General features: G+C 32.2%; 1 long non-coding RNA gene across 1 annotated transcript; it reads left to right on the plus strand.

Moving 5' to 3' along the window:
* The first annotated feature begins 5,612 nt into the window (after positions 1-5,612).
* LOC114074814 lies at positions 5,613-8,323 on the plus strand. Its single transcript, XR_003575095.1, has 2 exons — positions 5,613-6,526; positions 7,995-8,323. It is a non-coding gene; the product is annotated as an uncharacterized LOC114074814 (long non-coding RNA).
* Positions 8,324-12,423: the final 4,100 nt, after the last annotated feature.

A 12,423-nucleotide genomic window follows, 5' to 3' on the forward strand; every position in this document is an offset into this window, starting at 1 on the left:
GAATCTATTGAGATTTACAGATCCCCACAAAATTCATCAGATGTTGATTCACATCATCACCAGCTACCTCTATAAACATTTCTTTGAGATTAAGCAATTGTATGATTGTACTGGTGATAGCGAATTTCACTCCTGGAGGTAACACATGTAACACTATAGTTCCAGTGGCTCCAGCTCCATCCAAATCAACATCATCCTCTTCATACATCATGTGAGTTGGATGTTGAACTCTACCCCTTTGGGCTACTAGGGGATGAGAAGTGGGAATTATATCATCCCTGTTTTCATCAACTCCCCTAGGTGGGACTAATCCAGCATTTTGTTGCACATGTTGTGCAACATCCCGTTCAGCCTCAAGGCCCAACCTTTGCCTCTGAGCCTCTAGTTCTTGAGCGTTACATCTTGCGTAAGTTTTTCTGGAGTTCCGGATTGTAAGGTAGCAATGTGGCTCACTTACTTTTGGTTGTGGGTATACACAAGCAGATTTATCTGTAATAGATCAAAAATACCAACACAAGTAAAATTAGGAAATTATAATGAAAAGTCGAATACAAGTTAGTAAAATACTACTGAATTGAAATTCCCTGGCAGCGGCGCACAAATTTGATATGTCCAAACTTACACCTCAAATGAGAGTGTAACGGTCGTTTTCACTTTACATAACTCAACCGGAGTTGAGATTGTTCCAACAGAGAATTTCTTTACATACAATGTTTACTGTCGCTCTTATCTGATTGTTGTTACTATCTCCTAATGAATTCAAACAAAAATTAAAATTTGGGTATGGATATCAAGTAGAAATGTCTAGGCATGAGACGAGATTTCAAATCTATTTTATCAACGGTGACAAGGTATGAGTTTTCTGTTGATTAGTGTTCACTATGACAAGAACTTGTGAAGCTCTTATGAAATTGGAGCTTCAAGCAATCATACTTTCACAAAACTCAGTGACTAAAGTTTATCTAATGTTTCTCAGCCTTATTAGATAATAATCACTTGCATTCTCTAGAGCAATAATTAATTCTTTAGAAAGAACTGGCTTATATGGATGTGAGGCTGAAGTTATTTTCTCTCAAACTCTAACTTTAACTTTGATACAGTAAAGAGATTTCTGCTTTTCCTAACAAGTGCTTTTCTAACTTTAACTTTAATACAGTAAAGAGATTTTTGCTTTTTCTAACAAATGATTTTCTCTCGAACAACCACTTGATTCAGACTAGTCTAAAGTGTGCACTCCTTAAACCAAATCTTGAATCTACAACATGTGAAATGAGATTACTCTATGCTCATTTTACAGATTCAGATTCACAGTCTCATCATAGATCCCACACACCTGATTTGAATACTTAGTGATTCATAATTTTGCGTACATAACAGTTGATAATGATAGAGAACATATTTCTGAATACTTACGATTGCAAATTGAAACTCGAAATTAAACTTGATAATCTAAGAGTTAAACTTTCTCTTGTTGCCAAGTAGTGCGAAAAACAAGATAAGCTCAAAAAATTCCAAGTTCTCTTCACCCTTGCTCGTCGAAAATTCGATAACCCAAAAAAATATTTTTTTAAAAAAAACTAAAAATAAGAATTCCAAAAAGCTTTTAAAAAGAGACCTAATCTAACTAGGAATGCATTGTCACTTTTCTTCACGGCCCCCATCATGACCTATGACAGGCATGATAGTCCATATAGTCATCTGGGGTCTTGCCTTTAACTCTCCAAAACATAAAGTTTTAGTTGTTCTTTGAAATGTGGTTCATGCATAGAATCACACATCGTCAAAATTATCACGGTCCGTGAAGACGTTCGTAGTCTTTACTTTAACTGTCTCAAAATCTGAACACTTTGCACTGCTTTCTGGAATCTTGTTGACGGAAAGCGTCATGGACCGTCACAGTTATTACGGTCCATAAAGGCGTCCGTAGTCTTCACTTAAACTTTCTCAAACTGCATACATTTTGTACTGTTCTTTGGAATCTTGTTGACGGACAGAATCACGAACCGTCAAAGTTATTACGGTCCGTGAAGACGTCCGTGGTCTTCACTTCAATTTTCTCAAACTTCGGACACTTTGCACTGCTCTCTGGAATCGGGTTAACAGACTGAACCACAGACCGTCAAAATGCTTATGGTCCATGAAAATTTTCGTGGTTTTAACTTTAACTTTCTCAATGTATGTCTTCAGAATTCTTCTAGTCCTCATACTTCACATTCACTTACACTGTCCGTAAAGTGAGCCACGGACCGCTAGACAGGCCGAGGTTTACAACTTTTCTTCTCTGTTTCCTTCTTCCTGCATTATCAACAAACACATCAAATCATACCAAATACACTCGATGTATACATTGTGGTATACCGTCAAAAATACAACATACAATGCAAAAACGTGAAAATATAGATTGAAGAAGGAAGAGATACAATGTTCGAATAAAATTACAAGTTTTGAAAGGACCAAAAAGGAGTTGGATACAAGTCATATACAACAGTATACATCTAATTTATACGAGATTCTCCAGGAGAATTGTGCCAAAGTCCAATTCAAAATTGCTGCAAGATTTTGGAAGAGTTGGGCCAAAAGTGCATTTTAATGAATTTAGGAAAAGAGCCCAAGTTCAAACTTTCTCATTTCCCTCCTTATTTATTTTCTATTGTATTGACTAACATTTCTTATTTGATTTTGATTTGACTTAATTCATTTTCCAAAGACAGTCATTTCTCATTTTATATTCAAATAAAAAATATTTGTATCTTATACTTTGTTCTATTTTATTAGTCTTGTCAACACTTAATTATTACCCTCAAAAAATTTTCCTTTAGTTTTTCCCCCTTAAAAAAATAATTAAAAAAATTAGTCTTCTTAGTTAGTTAAATAATGAGCGAAAATGTTTAAATATAAACAAGTGAAAGCATCACTCTTAAACAAGCATCTACTATGACATCAAATTACATTTTTTAACATCAAGGACGTTTAAAAAATATTCAAAAATCACGTCGATATTAGAGGCGGTAATGTCAGAACCCTCCATAGAGATACATTTCTACAATATTATCATATGAGATAATATCACTATCTAGAGGGACATATTGCAGTATTATCAAATGAGATAGTACCACCATCGAGAAGGACATCATCGTCATTTATTAGATGTAATATCAACATGATCCTGCAAATGGATCAACATCATCCTATTAATGGATCATCAACAAAGCATCATCATCCCATCAATGGAGCATCAACATCATTCTGCCAATGGACCAACATCATCCTACCAATGGATCATTAACGGAGAATCATCATCCTATCAATGGAGCATCAACATCATCCTGTTAATCGATCAATATTATCCTGCCAATGAATCATCAATGAAGCATCATCATTTGAATAGTGGAGCATCAACATAATCCTACCAATGGATCATCAATGAAGAATCATCATTCTATCAATGGAGCATCAAAAAATTATCCTACCAATGGGGCATCATCATCTTATCATGTAGCAACATTATCCTACCAATGGATCACCACCATCTTATCAATGGATTATCATCTTTCTATCAATTAAACATTGCCTTTCAAATCATATCAGGTCATCATCCACCGCGTCAAAATCGATGGAGGCTAAAGTAAGAACGTTTATAGAAAAGAACATGTGCCGAATACAGTAAAACATATTACTTCTCTATTTAAATTACAGTTTCTGCTAACAAGTTTATTTCATTTGTTTGTCGAGAGCATCCAAGAGGATGAATTTTCAAATCAAACCACAGGTGCAGACGACATAAAAAAAATGCAGCACAACGTGGAACTTTTTCTTAGCGTGAGCTAAGGATCGAATTAAAAAGTCATACACCTCGTTGCAGTTGGAATATTATCGAGTCATCCACATCGTTACAGTTTGATAATCATCGAGGCATCCACCTCGTTATAGTTGAATAATTTTTGAGTCATCTAGCTCGTTGTAGAGATCACTGGAGTTTTCCATGCAGAAAACAAGTCATGAAATCACAAACCCTCAATAAATCATGAGTTGTAATGGACATAATATGTTCGAAAGCGGTATCCATAATCTTTTACTCCCAATACTTTTTTATTTTCTCATCTAATGCAAAAAGATGTTTATGTTTATCCATTAAGACATATTCATTTGTTATATGAATGATCTTTTTTATTTTTTTACTGAAACCGCTAGCTAAAATGGTATTATGTCAACTAATCATTTACCTTGAGTGTGCAGACATATACTGAACAAACCTATGCTACATCTTTCACAGTAAAGTAACTGAAAAGCATCGTACAAGATGCTACCACTTTTTCCAATTAGATTTTCTACTAACAAGTTTATTTTGGTCATTATCGAGAGCACCCGAGAGAATGAATTCTCAACCACAGGTGCAGACGACATCAACAAGGATGCAACACAATGTGAAACTTCTTCTTAGCATCAAACTGGGACATATTCTGAAGAGACTTATCAAACTCTTAGGACGCGAGCTGAGGAGCGAGTTCCACCACAATCAAATCACACCCCTATCAGAAGGCATGCGGGTTTTCTTTGGGTTTTATCAGTTTTAGTTTTGCATTCAGAAAATTTTTGTTTTTAGCAAAGAAACTTTCCAATTCAAATGACAATGATCTAACATATTTGGAAATTATGTCTGTGTAAATTCTTAATTATGGTGTGAAGTGCACCACAATCATACTCGACTTATTCGTCTCTCTTCCATAACCAAAGGTTATCTTGGCATAATAGATTTCGTTTTCAACCAATCGAGTTGAACTACAAATAACCTGATTCCCAATATTGAGGGATATGTAGGCGAGCTCAATGTTGAAAACTCGATTAAATCCTGATCTCCTCTCTCAAATCTTATCCCCGAGCATTCTAGTCTCTTTATAATTCGATATCAGGATAACTTTTAAATTCTTTCAAAATCATGCGTCGAATCAAGCCTATCGAACTAGAAGTGTCCTGAATTCTCATATAACCTGAGATTTGTAGGAAATTAAATCGGAGGTTTGATCATAATTCTTAAAGTTTGTACCAAAAAGCTTTTTTTCCTGAAGGATGAATATGTGGTTGGTCAAAATTGGATCTGTCAATTTCATTTGCCTCGAATTTCTTGGATCCATCCAATTCAAACGAGGGACAGTTGTTGACACCAATTTTTGGACCTCTACGATATTAGTTAGTCATCGAGCTTGTTAAATCCTCGAACGATTTAAAATAAGTTACTTTGTAAAATTCCAAATATTTTTTCAAGTTAGTTTTGAATAGTTTTGTAACTTTTTATAAAACATTTTTAACATAGTGTATGTATTTTACATAATTATGTATGTAATTGGTATGTTTTATTAATATTCAAAAATTGACTCAAAAAGTATTTTTTAATTTAAATATGTTGTTAATATTTTAACTATATAATAGTTTATATCTTTAATTATTTGATTTTGTTGAAGTTAAGAAACTCATTGATTAATTTGTATTGATTTGTTTTATCACAATTTTAGCCAAATTCATCAATTTAATTCAATTTCGTCGAGAGATCAGATTTTGGGCCATATATTCACCCTTAATAGACAAATCAACAACATTTTGTTGCCTCAATTTCTAGCATCTTCAGGTAGCCCATTTTCCAACTTCCAACAGCTCCGTTCAATTATTTTCTGACCCAGACCATTCAACCTCGACCTAACCCAATTCTGTATTCATAAAGAAGAACCCAACGCGTGCAATTTGTAGAAACCCAGCAGCCCGAATGAAAAAACAAGTTTCTGGCTCCAACAATCACAGACGAAGCAAAAAATACACAATGTCTTCTCAATTCACTCGAGACGACAATCCAAGCAGCGAGAAAATGACGTCCTCAACAGTGATTTGAAATAATGTCATCACGTAGTCGAACACGACGTCAAATAGATAGAAAGTAGTACACTATGTCTATCTTTTCGTCTTCTTCATATGTCCCTTTCAATCATGCGGCAACAATGAAGGCACGCGGAAGCACCTTTATAGTGTGGGATCGCTCCACATCGTCGCTCAAGGATGAGGGTGTCGATCCTTGCCGTCTATCTTGTTATTTTCTCTTCCAGAATGGTTTGAAACTTCAGAAAAAGGGTGTTTCACTTTAATTGTGAAAGAATTGGGAGTTTGAATTTTGATTTGGTCACTTTTTCTTAAGGATTTCATCCATTTCCCCCATTTTGAGCCCTAATTTCTCCTCTATGTATAGTTGCTTATTATTCATGGTTGAAATGCGGAGAAAAAAGATTGAGATGAATTAGCTGGAATTTGAGAGGAAATACGATAAACTACTAGCTTAAATGTTTGCATACAAATATTTGGGAATAGGTTTCAGAAGTTGAGAGAGTGAGTTTCGCCGTTGATCTAGTCTTCTGCTCGTTTCTATGAGATTTCTAGTGTTGGTCGAATCTTATGCTCATTTCTCTGTTCACGTGAGTTCACTAGAGTCATCGGTTGTAGTGGTTGAAGAGCTCGTTCTGTCTCGGTTGCTGTCCGGAAAAAGGTGACTCTTCCCCCATACTATTCTTTTGTCTTCTTTTATTTTATCATGGTGTTCCTACTGTAATATGGTCAACATTTCGTTGCGGTGTTGCTGTTAGTTATTATCAAATATTGGTGGCCTTCTTATGCTGCATATATGTTCTTAAATGATTTCCATGAGTTAATTTCAGTATCGAATTAAGTCTTTTGCCGTCTTGTATCTAGTGTTGATGCTTTTCTCTTCCACTTTATTTGAGTTTTGTTTTGTTATTTGAATGTTGTTAAGCCTTTATTATCATGTTTATTCTAATGTTAAACATTAGGGGTACTGCATTTAGTTTGTTTTGTCTGATGAGCCTGAGTTAATTGACATGGTAAGGATGTATGTGATGCTTGCTTTGTATTATTTGTATCTTAATGATCCCATTCTCTCTTTTCTCATGTCACTGTTTGAGAAAGAGCTACTAGGTATTCTGATATGCTTGTGTTTATCATGTTTGTCTTGTGTTGTTAGTAGTATTGAGTTAGCTCCGGATTAGAATTTATGCTTGGTGCTTTCTATTTTTATTTCACGCGAAAAATGCTTACATTTGAAGTTTTGAGTCGGTATAAGACTCTGAGTTTTTCTCACTCTAGTTTTGTTGGAGTTTAGTCTTTTAGACCGTTTGAACATGATCTTGATTGATATCATCCTCTCATCTGTGTAGTCTATCAACCCATGTATTCCGTGTGTGCTTCATTGGCTCGATTTGCATCATATTTATAGCTTTTGTTTCAGAAATAAAGAACAAGCCCTTTCTTTCCTTTGCTTTATAAGTTTCTTTCGGACAAATGACTTTCTTTACATTTAAAATATGTCGCATGATCTCTTTACATTCCTAGTTATTTATTGAATGCTAATCAGTTGTTTATTAGGAATGTTCTGCTTATGTTGCCCATATATAATTCTTTTCTGGACTTTATTTTTCGAGCATATTCATATATGCGTTTGTATTTTCTAAAAATTATTTCCTTCCAACAGGTTAGTGTCAAATCTTGTGTATACATAGTTGTCTTCTTACTGTTAATATTTTAAGTTATTTTGTGCTTGATTAGTTCTTGTCATTTGTTAAGCTAGTTCAAACTGTCTTTCTTAAAATAATCTGTTGCTTTGGTCTAATAGTTGATTTTGAATTGGTTAAATAGTTTATATTCTAAATTAAGTTATATTTTAATCATTTTCCTTACCTCAAGTATTAATTTTGTTTTCTTTTTTTTGTTGTATGATTTCCTTCCCCCTGTCCATGATGGACTTATCTTCCTTGCATCTCCGAGTCGAGTCATATTACTTTATTGCTCAAGCCAACTATCAGGAAATTTAAATACATGCTTTCTTAGGTTAAAAAAAGCTAGAATTTAAATTTTCAAGATCCGAAATGTCCGAAAAGGGGCTGTATACACTGATTTAGTTGATGTATACAGTGACATATCATCAAAAATACAATATACAGGTGCAAAAAATGTGAAATTGCAAATTGAAGAAGGCAGAAATACAAAGTTCGAATAAAACTATAGGTTTCGAAAGGACCAAAAAGGAGTTGGATACAAGTCGTATACAAAAGTATACAACAATGTATACTAGATTCTCCATTAGAAATGGGCCAAAGTCCCATTTAAAATTGCTGCAAGAGTTTGGAAGAGTTGGGCCTAAAAGTCCATTTTGTTGAATTTGGCGAAGAGCCCAAGTTCAAACTTTCTGTTTCTCCCTCCTTATTTATTTGCTTTAGTATTGAATAACATTTCTTATTTAATTTTAGTTTGACTTAATTAATTTCTCAAAGATAGTCATTTCTCATTTTATATTCAAATAAAATATATATATCTTATACTTTAGCTCTATTTTATTAGTCTTGTCAACACTTAAATTATTCTCCTTAAAAATTTCTCTTTAGTTATTCCCCCCTTAATAAATAGTAATTTAAAAAATGAGTCTTCTTAGGTAGTTAATATTTCTTTTCAATTTAGTCAAAGTTCTAGTCAAGTTGTTGTTCAACCGCAAGTTAGTTGACATTCTGAGTGCCTAACACCTTGTCGAAATGTACATTGAACTCAAACCCTTTTATTTTCAATTGATTCTATCTATTTAAGACTTTTGAAAACCTTAAGTTTTTTTTGATTTTTACTAAAAAAATTAAGTGGCGACTCTGTTCTTTTGAAATATCAATTTCTCTTCAAATCATAATCTTAATCAATTTCTCGAAAATAAGTCATTTTTATATTATTTTATTTTTTGGGTAAAACAAGCTGAACTTTCAGTTGTTATTTCTAGATTGGGTAAGGTAACGTGAAACCAAAGCCCCTTTCTCCTAAGAAAATTTCAAAAATACAAATCTTACAAAAATAAGCTCTTTTCATCAAGTTTCATTACAGGATGTTGATTATGTGAATCAATGTAAGTGGCCGAAAGAAAAACATGAAGTATAGGAGGACATGGAAAAGAAGAAAGAAAGAAAAAAAATCAAAGCTCTGATACCATATGAATAAGAAAAAAACCTTTGAAATGAGTGAGATTATATCATAATAAGGTTACAAAAATAATTATACACGGTAATTATCATACACGTTAAATACAACTAAAAAATATCATATACTTATTATATCATGTAATTAACTATATATGATTAAGTAGATATTATGATTGATGATAATTAATATTAATCAGAAAAATGATAATTCAATTATGCTAAATCTGAAATTCAAACAACTATCATATGATATGAATAAATTAGATAAGGTAATAAAGCAATAGAAAGTGTTCTTCTACTATTTTCATGCTTAAAATAAAACACTCTATCCAACATCTAAACAAGTAATCACTCGTTGAACATTTACAAGAAATTAATTGTTTATGATTTAGCTAAATACACGAAATTATATACAAAATGAAGAACTAACTTACCCTTCACCTCGATCAACCGGTAATAGTTCACCAACTTAATTGCATTTCACAACACAATAATTTCAATTTTTTAGATTTAACATCAAATGCAACTACAGATATGTTACTGGGCATAACAAACTGATAGATGACTCCACTAATGCAAACACTTGGCCTATAATATGAAATCCAAGGCAAAATTTGTTGAGTATCTCTCCATGATTTGTCTATGCTTAAAGTGAAAACATAGTATTTTGTGTACCTTTCTCTAGAATTATATGTTGTCAAAAGAACTTTGTACTTGTTTTCTTTCGGCTAAAAACCTAACGAGTATTTATTCTAGCATTTACCTTCAATTGGTTTGGGCAGAAGTCTTACATCTTTTGTGCTGGGATTGAAAATTGTAGCAGGTCGCATATTTGATGAATTCCACTCGCAAAATATACCATTAACGCAATCCAAACAAGAATATGCAGGGTCAGTAGGGACACAGTTGTAAAGACTATCAAATCCGCCAACTTGAATAATGGATACCATCGAATTACAGAATCTGAAAATACACTTGAAACGCATTACCGAATCAGAAAGAAACCATGAGAATATTTCAAATATTATTTCTTGAGGAATTGATACAATTTTACCGGCAGAATTCATTGTGTTTCAAATATTGAAAGCTGACGGCTAAAGTTTATTGATTCAAGGCATAATAGACGAGTTCAAAGATAATTTTTTCACCATGAATGTTAAAATACTGAAAATATGAAAAACTTGCTAAACATCTAATTAAACATACAAGAGAAGCTAAACATATCTAATTGTATATTGCAAAAGAATCAAGTCAAAGTACCAGAAAAAAAGAAATTTACTTCTTGTACAGTAGCAAAATTAAGACTACCAGTTAAGCAAATTAATTCTCACAATGATTTAGAGTATGGGTGGTAAAAAAGAGATAGTAAAAGTGGAGTCATTGTGTCAAAAATCAGAGAAAGTAAATAAAATAACATTATTTAAAAAATTAGTGAATGAAAGAGCATAAAAAGCTCTATTTCCTTAAATGAAAAAAATATATCAATATTTATAGCCAAAAATAATTAATTGGAATTTAAAAATGAGTCGTTTAAGAGAGTAAGGGGGGATGTAAAAGCATTTGACAAAGTTAAAGAAGATTTTACTTACCCTTTGAAATTAGTCTGAAAGTAGTGCATATTGTACCTGGCTCGAATATGCTGGATCTGAGTGAAAACATAACGGAGTGAGCGTGAGATCTGGAAAATTTTGGGGGATTTTCACATGGAAAAGGGTTGGTGGTTAGGTTCTTATCTTTGTGTGCGTTGTGCGCGAATTTAGTAGCTATTAAGTTGCGTATGTTTGCAATATTAAGAGTAGAAAAAACTACTCCCTTCATTTCATTTTATGTGAAACTTTTCGAATTTCGAGATCTAAATAAATATATCTTTTATCGCGACCTATAGTATTTTAACGTATTTTACAAATATATAAATTTCATTTCAAAAAACTGAAGATTTCGTGCGCAAATATCCGGTCAAACTAAAATTGTTTGACTCTCGAAAACGAAAATTATATCGTAAATTGAGACATAAGAAGTAAAAAGTATAGAATTTACGTAGGGAGATGGAGCTGGGTTGTTTGACTTTTTATGGGCTAAGAATTGGCTGATTTTGGTCCAAATTGGAGTAAATTTTTAATCCCTTAAAGGGTTTGAAATGGAACAGATCCTTTGATTTATATTTTTAAATAAAAAATCATTTGTTAGTCAGAATATGAAAAAATCAATTTTAAAGGAAATAAAATACATACTTAATTTAAACGCGATTTCAGATAAACAAGTTTTCCAGATCTTTATAAAAATATGAATTATATATATATATATATATATATATATATATATATAACACTTTCAATAGTATATTTGATTTGCGAAAATAATTATTTAAATCGTTTGAAATTGAAAAAAATTGAAAATTAATTAATTGCGAAGGACTTCTTATTCCATCATATTTAATTTGTGGTAAAAAGTTATTATATTTTCTATTCAAAATATTGTTTTCAAATATTATATTTTATTATATTTTCTATTGAATAAAGCCATTACTTTATTCACATTATAGTCAAGTTGACCCTGTCTATTCAAGACAAAAGCATAGTAAAGTTGGTAGATTTGAAATATAAATCAAACTTATTATAGTTCATAGTTCTCTTATATAGAAGAGAGAGTTTCAAAAAATTAGGGAAAAATTGAATGTTCAAATAGATTTGCTTCAATTCTCACCAGGTTTATGTTTCAACTTGGGAAAAAAACTTTATTTTTAATTATTGCACAAAGCTTATATATTCGCTTTTGCCATTGGTAGCTGATAGTTTTTTCTTCTTCTTTGGTCTGCCCTTTTTGTGTGATGCAACTTCTTCATTTTCGCTTTCTGTTCGTGTAGTTGTATAGGCTTCTAACTACGAGGTATAGCCTTTCCTCCCAAAACTAAATTTATGTCAATGTTATATGCATTTATAATTTTATAATATGAGTACTCTTTCCTAATATATTTATTATAATGTGTGATTATTAATAACTGGTAGAATGATATTCAATTTTCAAATAAAAATAAGAACGGTAAAGATCCTAAAATACCCTCAAAGTATTGAAAATGGTATACAATTACCCTCATCCGCCTATTGACTCTAAAATACCCTTCACATCCACCTATTGGCTCAAAAATACCCTCCTCATCCACCTTTGGATCCAATTTTAGCCACTTCACTAATGGAGCACAATTTAAAATAATTAAAAAAATCTATTTAATTACGTGACGCTTAATCATTGGTTGCAATTTAATTATTTAATATACTTTTAAACCCACACATTTTAAATTAAACCCGCCCCAGTACTTATTAAACTCGCCCAATCCTACACAAAAAAGAACTGAATATTTTCATGTGGCGTATCTATCTTATCACATACAAAATCAAATATATATATTTATGTTCGT

Source organism: Solanum pennellii, chromosome 11 (assembly GCF_001406875.1).
Source record: "Solanum pennellii chromosome 11, SPENNV200".
Lineage (NCBI taxonomy): Eukaryota > Viridiplantae > Streptophyta > Magnoliopsida > Solanales > Solanaceae > Solanum > Solanum pennellii.